General features: G+C 37.8%; 1 protein-coding gene across 1 annotated transcript in view; it reads right to left on the reverse strand.

Moving 5' to 3' along the window:
• Positions 1–12,586, reverse strand: part of PLBD1 (phospholipase B domain containing 1) — a 102,482-nt gene extending 89,896 nt beyond the window's left edge. The window contains exon 1 of the mRNA XM_001370735.5: positions 12,383–12,586. The gene's annotated coding sequence lies outside the window, so the exon portion shown is untranslated. The remainder of the gene's footprint in view (positions 1–12,382) is intronic.
• Positions 12,587–12,963: the final 377 nt, after the last annotated feature.

A 12,963-nucleotide genomic window follows, 5' to 3' on the forward strand; every position in this document is an offset into this window, starting at 1 on the left:
GCTGGGTGACTGAATTGAGAACCAGGCCTAGAGATGGGAGGTCCTGGGTTCAAATTTGATCCCAAACACTTCCCAGCTGTGTGACCCCGGGGCAAGTCACTTGACCCCCATTGCCTCGCCTTTATCACTCTTCTGCCTTGGAACCAATACAGAGTTTTTGTTTGTTTGTTTTTTTTAAAAAAGCCCTTCCCTTCCCTTCTGTCTTGATTCCAAGGTGGACAAGAGGTAAGGGCTAGGCAATGGGGGGTAAATGACTTGCTCAGGTTCACAGGATTGATTGATTTCTTAAGGTTCTGCCTCACAAAAGATAGACCACCTACTTCCCCCAGAATCTTATTTCCTACAATACAATGAAAACACTAAATAAAAAATAAATAGTAAGCCACAATTTTTAAAATAGCTAACACTTTTTACTTTATATTCATAGGTATCTACTGATAGGTGTCTGCCTTCAGAGTTTTTCCTCTAGATTAGAAAATTAACTTGTATATCCAAGGTGAACAAAAGAAAATTGGTATTTGTGAGATGCTCTTCATAAATCTTGAGCTAAAGAGAGCCTTCATAAAGAAAGAAGAAGGTAGCTAATCCTTGGAATATATGCTATCATAAATTTAGAGCCAAAATGCTCAGCTAGTCCAGGATCCCTTATTTTGTAGATCAGGAAACCAGGGCCTAGAGAGGCTGTGACAAAAGCCACATAATTGACAGAAAGCAAGATCTGATCTCCAGGAACATTTGGTCCAAAGCATACTTAAGCAGGACCCCCTTCTGTAATATCCCTGACGAAGGGGTCTTTCATCCTCCACTACAATGTCTGCAGTAAAATAGGCAGCTCCTTGTGTCCCAAGTTCTTCCATTTCACTTTTGGACAGGTAGAAAGAATTTCCTTATAGAAAATCAAAATCTGATTTTTCTAGAACTTCTACCACTTTTGCTCCTAGATGTGATATTGGCGTTCAAGAAGAACAAGTCTAATCCATCTAATGACAGCTTCCCAAATATGTGAGCAGGCATTAGGTCTCCCTTAAGCCTTCCCTTGTCCAATACCTTAACAGCCCCAGTACCTTTGCCCAATTTTTGTATGACATTGTCTCTAGTCTTGTAAATAATATGGTCACCCTCTTCTGTATCCAAATAGTTAGAAATGGGGAAGATGTTGAACAAATTTGGTAAATAATATCTGTAACCCTCAGTAGTAAGAGCAGGCCCCAATAAACTCAAAGCCATTAGCTAGAAATCACAGAGCACAGAGTCTGCTCCTCAGAATGAGAAAAGCAAACTCTCCCCCTCCCCAAACACTGTATGTTCAGCCAAGAAAATAATAATACAGGAGTTCTGTGAAAAGAACATATAGTATTCCATACAGAACTGGATCATACATTGATATGTTACCTGTGATTTATTATCTTATAGAAAACACTGCTTAGAGCCACTAAAGCAGTCTACATTCATTGTTTCCATCTTGTAAATCATCACCAATCATTGTTCCTGCAAAAGGCTTACCTAATTTCTCAGCCCATGTCATTTCCCTATAAATTGTGCTCTCAAATCAATAAACTAAGTCACTGCCCAGTCCTCCTGAGTTGTCTGCATTCTTACTCCTTGTAATCCCCAACCAGGTAGTCCCCATGGATCTGACATCTGGTGCCCAAACATTCTGATCCCCAGAGGATTGAGGACCCCTCATTGAAGGATTACAGGTAAGAAAAAACCTACCAGGGGAGGAGGGAAGGGGACAGGGCAGGGAGTAAAAAAGACTAGTCAGGAGTCCAGCCAGGAAGGTTTAACAGCCAGGAGGGCTCACCAGGTCAGAAGGATCTTAAGCTAAATAATAAATAGGAATAAGAACATGAGACAAGCTCCATCAAAAGAAAGAGAGTAGCTCTGGCAGTGTGGGGAATCTACACTACAAGCAAAAGGCACAAAAGTTAAAAATGCCCCATTACAGAAATTGCTTGATAATGTCATAGAAGTTTGGGAAGAAGTCATGGAAGCCTTGGAAGAAGTGGGAGAGAGGATTAAAGTGATGAGGGACTGTTTAGATCCCAACCATAAATTAGATCCCAACCATAAATTTCAGAAAATAGACCCCTGTCTAAAACTCCAGAAAGAAATAAAATGACCAGAATTTTTCATCCCTTCCCCCCCCCCCCCAAAAGCCCTTCTCTCTCAGTCACCTAAAACTTTCTGGGAAATCCTCCAAGAAAAGCAGGATCAATGTAGTGTAGAATCACTTCCTCAGAACTCAAGGTAAAATCACCAGGAAAGGAAACCAATTGTCCTCCTCTGTCTGCTGCCCCTCCTACTAAAATACCCATAAAGTCCCCATTGCAATTAACCATAGAGAAAAATCAGGACACAAATGTTGAAATGTTCCAGTATTTCTCTTTCCCAGTAGTAGAGCACATTGATGCGTAGGGAAATCTTACACAGGCACATCAGCCTGCGCCATTAAACATTTTAAAAGATTTAAAACAAGCTACTTCTCTATATGGTCTTATAGCCCCACTTACACTAAAATTGGGGGAGACCATTTCTCCTAACATTCTCCCCCGAATGATTAGAAGTCTGAATATGAGGATGAAGCAAAGATTCGGCCGAAAATGGAATGGCATGCTCTGTTTGGAATTACCTATGACATGCTAATTGGGCAATGAGCTCATGCTGCAGTTCAAAATCAGTTGGTTTATAATTCACTGCCATACCAGCAAATTAAAGCTTGGCATAGACTTCCCACCACCAGTAAGACCCAGGAGCTAAGCAAGATCAGACAAGGACCAGAGAAACCTTTAGAATTTGTTTCCTGACTAAAGCAAACAGTCTCCAGAATTATTCAGGACCTCAAGGCAGAACACCTTTTAGGCAGACAACTTGTCTTAGAACATGCTAACTCATTTTGTAAGGCAGCCATCCAACCATACTGAGCTAAAGCCTCCTAAGAGGAGGATATAAAGCTTCGCATGAACATAGGACTGTCACATATTCAGGGTGTAGCATTTGCCTGGGCAGTACAAAAGATTGGCTTACTTCCAAAAAGCAAAAAGGGCTCTCAGATTGGTTTAAATGTAGAGGTCCCCTCCCCACCCCCCCCATTTCCCGGTGCTCTTTTCTTGGATACCCCTGGTTAAAGCAGTGTAAATCAAAGCCTGACAGAATGGGACAGGCCCTTCCTCATAAGGGCCCACCACAGCCATCAAATGACAGAGGCTCTCCCTCAGATGACTTTTCCCCCAACAGAAAGAAAAAAGGAACTATGAGAGAAATGCTCCCAAGCTGCCTATAGCAGCATCAGATTTATTAGAAAGCCATCCCACTATGTACAACTCATGCAGCTACCAGAAATGTCTTCAGCCTCCCCCTCCCCCCCAAGAGACTTGTTACGTGTTTGTTTTGTAAGCCTGTGATTTCTGTGTTATGATTCTAAGTTCCATATATCGTCTGTGCGCACTGGGAGGGTTAATTTGGGAGAAAATAAAAGAGGCCCTTTGCACCTCGCTACCTCACTTTCTCTCCTTCACTATCCCAGGAATAGCAAAGGACACAAACCAGAGAGTGTTTGAGAGATTCAGAAACAGCATTGTAAAACCTTTTGAGTCTCTTAAAAGTCAACAAAATTTAATTAATTAGGTGAAAAGAAATCTTACTCGATGCTCTCATTAAAGCAAGAGCCAATAAACTAATCTGCCAAACATTTCTCTTTCCATTTGTCACTGGCCATGAGAGGGAACGTAGAAATCTAAAAGACAGAAAAAAGGACAAATTGATCCCACCATTGAATTCTAATTAAACAGGTTAAAATACGAGCCATATATTTTATGAAAATCACAAAGGGTTTTAGAATGCAATCTTAGGAAACCAGCTAAACACCATTCAGACAGCTACCTAGAAAGCAATGGTTCTGAGCTGTGTTCATCTATCCAACTCCTGCCTGCAAACTAAGTTTGTAGCTCAAACTTTCCTAGCTAGTCAAAACCATCAATCTAACTCAGTGCTTATCCAAGAGTGGAAAAGCTTCATTAAACAACTGTGAGTTCAATCTACCATTTGTCATACTGATGTTAGTGAAAACTTAAAAAAAAAAATCATTAAAACAGAACCACTGGCTTACACTTCAAAATTAGATCCCTTTAGATAGAGACTGGTCCACGAGAAAATCCTATGCTGAGAGGGAGTCATCCATGGCGCCCCAGTTCAGCAGGAAGTAGTTTTGAGAAGCCAAAAACATCACCCACTTTCCCCCAAACTCATGGCCCTTTCTCTACCCATTAGAATATATATTTGCTAAGGATTTGAATAGGTACTGATGGAACAGTGAAAATTCATTCACTGTGATAATGGAATAGAATTTCAGCAAAATATAAGAATGTATGAAACTTATATTGAAAAAATTATCTATTAGGACTTGCAATGTATAATGAGCACAGATTTGAATGATTATTGAAAACACTTATCAAACTGAATTTGAGAATTGCAAAAAATGAGTATAAAGTATATTAAAATTTAATATCAACTTATTAAAAGATGTGATGTAATATGAAGAAAAAATTTTGGTTCAACCTATGAACATGTAAACTTGTTACTTTATTATACTAAGCAACAGGTAAAAATATGATTAACATTAGGGTTTCAAAATTGGGAATATAAAAATGATATATGCACTAAGAACTTGGTATATTGCAAATTGCAAGTTTAAATAGCATTGAACTTGATTAGGATACAATAATTACTTTAAAAGTATGTGCAATGTATAAGAAGAAATTCATGATCTAAGGACTATTTGTTAAAGTGTAATCTTGTGTAAGAACAAAGTATGTACAATAGCTACCTGTACAGTGAAACACTGACTCAGAGAGGTACCACTCAATTGTACAATTGCTTAAGAAACTTGTGCCAACTCAAGCTCTGCAAAGTGCAAAAATGAACAAGAAGTTAATATCAACTTTATAACATCCATAATATTGTTCAAAAATACATGCTTCCCTAATTCATCACAATTAGAGTGCAAAATTAAAATAAAAAAGGGGAAAACTGCAGATATTATTAATAAATGGTAAAAAATGTAAAACATCAAAAGGAATTGGCTTAAAAATTTGGTAATCTGTTATTATGAAATGCCATTGAATATTAAAATGGTTTAAAAAACAAGTTGTCAATGGGTAATTTGTAATGGTGGAAATTTAGGGGAGATGGGAGAGGTTATAATATTGTAATGGTTAAGAATGTGGCTACAGGATTTATGTAATATTAAACAATGGCCGCCAAGGAATTTACTTATGAAATTCCTAAAAATGAAACACTCAAGTCAGAATGAAGTTTATGGAGGTTTAATCACACTGGGAGTAGGGAAAGGAGAGGGAGAGAAGGAGAGAAGAGAAAAAGGGAAAGGGGCTACTCAACCTCTGACCAAGGCAGAGGGAGTTTTAGGCCCAAAGACCCAGGTGGAAAGAGTCAGTCCTTAACTCACGTGACCAATCTGAAGGAAAGCTGTCTGCGGGCGTCCTCCCTCTCCAAGCTCCTAACACCAACTCTTCCTAACACCAACTCTTCCTAACACCAACTCGCGTCTCCCTCTCCCCACAGGAAGTGCGCGAATTCCAGAGGCTGTTCCCTACCTCACTTCCTGTGTCTCACAAAATCCAATGGTTGGCTCTAGCTTGGCTTAGGACAGCCCAGGTGGGCAGTTAGTTATTTCTGATTTGTCATTGACTAGCACATGCCCGTGTAGTGTGGGTGTGCACAATTTTTGGGTGCTAGACCAAGATGGAGACTTTTAAAATTCACAAATTGTGTGTCAGACATACTGTAAAAATCTAGTGCAAAATACATACAACAAATGTTACATCAGAATATAATTGGTGAAATTGAATCAATTATGTAAAAATATTTTGGGGTATCCATTTGAAAGTTCTAAAGTTTTAAATCAATACCCATTGAGAGTAGCTTAATATCAAGGTTAAAACTTGCAAATTGTACAAGTACAAAAATATTTGATTTTTGACAAAATTGTTATATATTGAGTGTTACCAAAACATTGTACGTTATTCTATAAAAACTGAAAATATGTGTTTAATAAACTATGTGTAGAAGCAAACTGTTAGAAATTGATCATGTTTACTTGCAATGACATATGATTTGTATTGTAGTTTAAGCATTGTTAGTGAGTATTGAAACTTAGAAAAAACTAGAAAATTATTGGAAAGAAAAATTGGTTATCATGACTTGTAAAATCAAAACTTTTCATTGTATATGTAAATCATGGCAACTTCTCAGTTCCAAGATACAATTGCTGAGATTTGCTATTGAAGTGAAAGCTTTTGGAATGGCAATTCATATTGGTTTTGAATTTTGAATTTGAATTTTTGAATTTTGAATTTGAAATTTGAATTTAAAGATAGTTGTCTGATAGATCATTGAACTGTATCCACCATTCAAAGGGAAAGACATGACCAACTAATAATCCTGACTCTTCTCTGAAGTCAAACAGTGTTCAATCCTTTCCCTGCCTTTTCCTTTCAAAGCAAATTGTTATAATCAAAGCAAAGTGAAATAAGCATTGAAGCCCCAGAAATTTTAGTGTGCTTAGCAACCAAATGTGTTCCACATCTTATTTAAGAGACTGTCCTCCACCCCAAGTTTTTGTTTCAGTTGAAGTTAAAATGAATCTTTTTGTAAATTAATTCAATTGTATAATCACTGAACATGAATTCTAATAACCTATTTACAAAAACAAACAAAAACCAACCAACCCCCCCCCCGAATTATATGAAGGTCCAGATTTTGCTTTTATTTACACAGGAAATGAACACCTACATTACTTCTCAGAAACAGCTGAATATGAAACAACCCAGATGACTACTCCAAGACCCCAGTACTGAAGCCCATGATTTAGCGACAAGCCAAAAGAATACTTCACATGGCAGAACAATCCCTGGAAGTGGCAAGCCTCCCAAATTGTCCTCCAATCCTGATCAATCTTAATTATTGACCCCAGTCCAATTATTAATATTGTTGTGGTTCAGCTACCTTGAAAAATGTAATTTATGGAGGGTGGAGTCAAGATGGCGCCCTAGAAGGAGCAGAAGTTCAGACCTCTGAATACCCTTCCTTACCGATAACAAACTGAATGCTCCTAGAGGACTGAAAATCAAACCCAACAACAAGACAGAGCCAAGGAACTGTCCTGCTGGACTCAACTCAAAAGGTATGCCCCCTGAAAAGCCAGAATCCAAGAACACTCGGGTTTAAGGGGAAGGCAGAAGGAAGGTTCGTGGACCCCTCCCCCCCACCTAGAGCGCTGAGCCCCCAGTGGCAGTGGGAACTTCTGGGCGGGCAAAAGTGCTGGTCTGGAGGTGTACTTTGTGGGTAGGGCTGTGCCAAGTTCAGAGCATCGAACACAGTAGGCAGGGAAGAAACTAGAGAGGGAGCACAGAGCTGGCAACCTGGCCAGAGCTGTGGAGATCCTCCATATTTGCTCCAGCCTTCCAGGAGGTTTTGGACTCAGACCACACCCAGCCCAACCAAGCTGAACTTAATCCCATCAAAAGCCTCCAGAACTCAGGGAAGCCCAGGCTCCACACCACTCCTAATTAACTGCTGGACCTTAATTCAATCAAAAGCCTCCAGAGGTCAGGGAAGCTCAAACCCCCAACAACCTCCCCCAGAGACTACACCAAGAGATCTTCTGTCAAAGCTTCAAGAGGGGAGACTGATAGAAGCCCCCAAAGCCAAAAAAATGAGAGGTGCAAGAGCATAGACAAATACAGGGAGCAAAGAAGGGGTGAATATGAGCAAACAACAGAAAAAGAACAAAGAAATTGCAATAGACAGCTTCTATACAGCGAATGGAACAGAGGAGGAGAGATCAGCAAACAATAAATCAGAAATCCCAGCGAATTGGATACAGGCTGTGGAAGAATTCAAAACACAATTAAGAGAGGATAAAGACAATTGGGAAAAGAACTTAAAAACTAAGATAAGTCATCTGGAAACAGAGGCACTTGAACTAAAACAAAAAGATAGTGTCTTGAAAGCCAAAATCAACCAGCTGGAAAATGAGGCAAAGGAGATGAAAGATGAGACAAAGGAGATGAAAGACGAGGTAAAGAGGATGAGAGATGACCTCTAAAGAAAATTAGACCAGAAGGGAAAGGATGACCAAAAAGCCAGGGATGAAATCCAATCTTTAAGAACCAGAATACAACAACTGGAATCAAGTGACCTCCCAAGGCAGCAGGACACTTTAAAACAAAACCAAAAGAATGAAAAAATTGAGGAAAATATGAAGCATCTCATTCACAAAACAGAGGATTTAGAAAATTGTTCAAGGAGAGACAATTTAAGAATCATTGGTCTACCAGAAGACCATGACAAAAGAAAAAACCTGGACATAATACTACAGGAAATTGTTCAGGAAAACTGCCCTGATATCCTAGAACAAGAGGGAAAAGTGGAGATTGAAAGAATCCACAGATCACCTCCTGTACTTAATCCCCAACTGACAACACCCAGGAATGTTATAGCCAAATTCAAGATCTATCAGACTAAAGAAAAGATATTACAAGCTGCCAAGAAGAAGTCATTCAGATACCACAGAACCACAGTGAGGGTAACACAGGATCTGGCTGCATCCACCCTGAAGGATTGAAAGGCATGGAATATGATATTCCAGAAAACAAGGGAACTAGGTCTACAACCAAGAATCAACTACCCAGCAAAACTGACTATATTCTTACAGGGGAAAGTATGGTCATTCAACAAAATAGAAGAATTCCAAGAATTTGCAAAGAAAAGACCAGGCCTGAACAGAAAATTTGATGTCCAAGCACAGAACTCCAGAGAATCGTCAAAAGGTAAATAAAAAAGAGGGAAAAAAGAAAAACAAAACAAAACAACACAAAAAAAATTTTTAAGAGACTCAATAAGATAAAAATGATATGTATCCCTGTAAGAAAAGTCATTGGCAACTCTAAAAAACTGTTGTTATCACCTGGGTAGCTAGAAGAATTACACTTAGAGAGAACAGTGACAAACTGTATAGGATGAAAGGACAAGGCATAAATAGGTATATATATATATGCATACAAAAATGTGTGTGTATATATATATATATATACATATATATATATACAAGAGGAAAAAAAGAGGTTAATACTAAAAGAAATGGGAAAAGAAACAAATGGGGGTAAATTTATATGTCACAAAGAAGCTCATGGCAGGAGGGGGAAGAACATCAATACACTGGAAGGGTAAAGAGGTCAGAGATAGGAAATATTCAACTCTTAAGTGCTTTGAACTTTACCCAAAGAGGGAAGAACAATCCAATCCATTGGGGCAGAGGATAGATTTGTGCCCTATAGGGGAGTAGAAGGGTAACAAATGGACTGGTGAGGAGGGAAGCAGTACAAGGGAGGGAGAGGGTGAGGGTAATTTTAGGAAGACTACAGGGAAAATAAGGGGGGAACAAGAAGGGAAGGGGTAGAAGGGGAAGTAAAATAAGGGTGGGAACTAGGGGGACTGATTAAAAACAAACATTGGTGTAGAAGGAAATAGTGAAAGAAGAAAAGGCAGGACCAGTAGTAGAAATCAAAATGTTGGAAAATACGCAGCTATTAATCATAACTCTGAATGTGAATGAAATGAACTCACCCATAAAATGCAAGCGAATAGCAGAGTGGATTAGAATCCCAAACCCTACCATATGCTGTCTGCAAGAAACACACATATACATAGGGTAAAAGTAAGAGGATGGAGCCAAATCTATTGGGCATCAACTGATAAAAAGAAGGCAGGAGTCGCAATCATGACATCTGACAAAGCCAAAGTAAAAATAAATCTAGTTAAAAAAGATAGGGAAGGTAATTACATACTGATAAAAGGCAGTATAGACAATGAGGAAATATCAGTACTCAACATGTATGCACCAAATGGCATAGCATCCAAATTTCTAAAGGAGAAACTAGTGGAGCTCAAGGATGAAATAGAAAAACTATACTAGTGGGAGACCTGAACCTTCCTCTATCTGAACAAGATAAATCAAACCAAAAAAATAAATAAGAAAGAGGTAAGAGAAGTGAATGAAATCTTAGAAAAATTAGAGATAGTAGACATGTGGAGAAAGATTAATAGTGACAAAAAGGAATACACCTTCTTTTCAGTAGCACATGGTACATTCACCAAAATTGACCATGTATTAGGGCATAAAAACATTGCAAACAAGTGGAAAAGGGCAGAAATAATAAACACAACCTTCTTAGACCACAATGCAATGAAAATAATAATTAGTAAGGGTACATGAATATGTAAATAAAAAATTAATTGGAAATTAAACAATATGATTCTCCAAAACTGGCTAGTTAAAGAACAAATCGTAGAAACAATTAATAACTTCATTGAAGAAAATGACAATGGTGAGACATCCTTTCAAAACCTATGGGATGCAGCCAAAGCAGTACTCAGGGGGAAATTTATATCCTTGAGTAACAAATTAACAAATTAAGAAGGGCAGAGGTCAATGAATTGGGCATGCAAATTAAAAAACTAGAAAGTGAACAAATTAGAAATCCTCAGATGAAGACTAAATTAGAGATCCTAAAAATCAAAGGAGAAATCAATAAAATTGAAAGTCAAAGAATGTTGATTTACTAAATAAGACAAGAAGCTGGTACTTTGAAAAAACAAAATAGACAAAGTACTAGTCAGTCTAATTTAAAAAAGGAAAGAAAAAAACAAATTGACAGTATCCAAGATGAAAAGGGAGACCTCACCTCTAATGAAGACAAAATTAAGGCAATCATTAAAAACTACTATGCCCAATTATATGGCAAAAAATATGACAATCTAGGTGATATGGATGAATACTTACAAAAATATAAATTGCCTAGACTAAAAGATGAATAAATAAATTACCTAAACAACCCCATATCAGAAAAAGAAATTGAATAAGCCATCAAACAACTCCCTAAGAAAAAATCCGCAGGTCCAGATGGATTCACAGATGCATTCTATCAAACATTCAAAGAATCACTAATCCCAATATTATGCAAACTATTGATTATTATTTTATTATTAGCTTTCTAGCCTTATACAATCCATACAAACCTTACTTACCTTCATTTGTTGAATTTAAATTTTAAAAAGGGGCAAATGTAACCACCAGGAGTGAGAGCAGGTCCCAATAAAATCATAGCCATTAGCTAGAAATCACAGAGCACAGAGTCTGCTCCTCAGAATGAGAAAAGCAAACTCTCCCCCTCCCCAAACACTGTATGTTCAGCCAAGAAAATAATAATCCAGGAGTTCTGTGAAAAGAACATACAGTATTCCATACAGAACTGGGTCATACATTGATATGTTACCTATGATTCATTATCCTATAGAAAACACTGCTTAGAACCTCTAAGGTGATCTAAATCCATTTTTTTCCACCTTATAAATCATTGCCAATCATTGTTCCTGCAAAAGGCTTAGCTAGTTTCTTAGCCTACATCATTTTCCCTATAAATTGTGTACCTGATATCAATAAACTAAGTCACTGCCCAGCTCTCCCAAGTTCATCTGCATTCTTACCCCTCATGATCCCCAACCAGGTGGTCCCTGTAAACTTGACAAATATCCATAGATAATTTATTGGAAAAAGTCAGAAGAGGAGTAAAAATGGCAGAATCTTTTGCTGTATGATACTTTTTATATTTCTGAAATTTCTTTATTATGTCACTCACAATTCCTTGGGCAAGTCACTTAACTTTTGTTTCCCCACCTGCAAAATGAGGAATTTGGAGTAGATGGCCCCCAAGTTTCCTTCATATATAAATATCTCACATAAATTTGTGATTCTGAGTCCTAAAGAATAGCTTCATGAGAAATACTACAATAAAAAAAATTAGAAAACAATTAGCCAAAATCTTAGTTCTTTTACTTATTCTTAGAGATACCATTTTTCAAACTGTGTCAAGAAATGATTGAAGAGAAACTAAAAAATAAATTTAAAGAATTTTGACCTTCCAACAAGATAGACAAAATATAAATATATTATTGTGAGCCCCTAACAATGGTTGGTTTCTTTTTTCAACAGAATGAGGTTAGGAAGCAAAAACTCTAGACACTAATTCCTCCTTTAAGAAACTTATAAAAACAAAAAATTACTCATGACATTTTATTTCTAGAGAAACAATATCTTTCTTGAAAAGACTGGACCATTTTTATGATGCCAGATGATGCATTAGCTCATTGGAGATGAAGCATCGAAATGGTTCACTGTACCCTCCGAAATATGAAATCCAAATCAAGTTAGCCAAATTATGCATGACTTTCAAATTAATCTTTCCAAAACACTACTTTTATTTTATCTCATCTTTTAAAAAACAAAACATTGATTCTTTATTACCTTCTCTCTAGTCCGGTTTTCAAGGGCCTTCATTATCTTGTCCCACCTATACAAACCTATTTCCCATTACTTTTGAAAAATACTGTTCCAATCACTATCCTCCAGGGAACACCTTGAACATTTCTGCAGTCACTCCAGTCTCTCAGCCCAACCCACATATCTCTACCTATTCCTATCCTATCCATCCTTCAAGACTCAACTCAAGTCCCTAACCAGTTCCTCTTGTATACATTGATCTATGTCATAGAATCATAGAATGTTAGAGCTAGAAGGGTTTGTGGATGTCTCCCAAGGTTCTATCCTGCCCCCCCCCTTTCTTTTTTTTTTTAATTAAAAAAATTTTTTTAAATCTTTACCTTCCATCTTGGAGTCAATACTGTGTATTGGCTCCAAGGCAGAAGAGTGGTAAGGACTAGGCAATGGGGTCAAGTGACTTGCCCAGGGTCACACACCTGGGAAGTGTCTGAGGTCATATTTGAACCCAGAACTTCCCATCTCTAGGCCTGGCTTTCAATCCACTGAGCCACCCAGCTGCCCCATCTACTCCTTCTTTATTGATGACCTTATCTGCTCCTCTATAT

Source organism: Monodelphis domestica, chromosome 5 (assembly GCF_027887165.1).
Source record: "Monodelphis domestica isolate mMonDom1 chromosome 5, mMonDom1.pri, whole genome shotgun sequence".
NCBI classification, from domain to species: Eukaryota; Metazoa; Chordata; class Mammalia; order Didelphimorphia; family Didelphidae; genus Monodelphis; species Monodelphis domestica.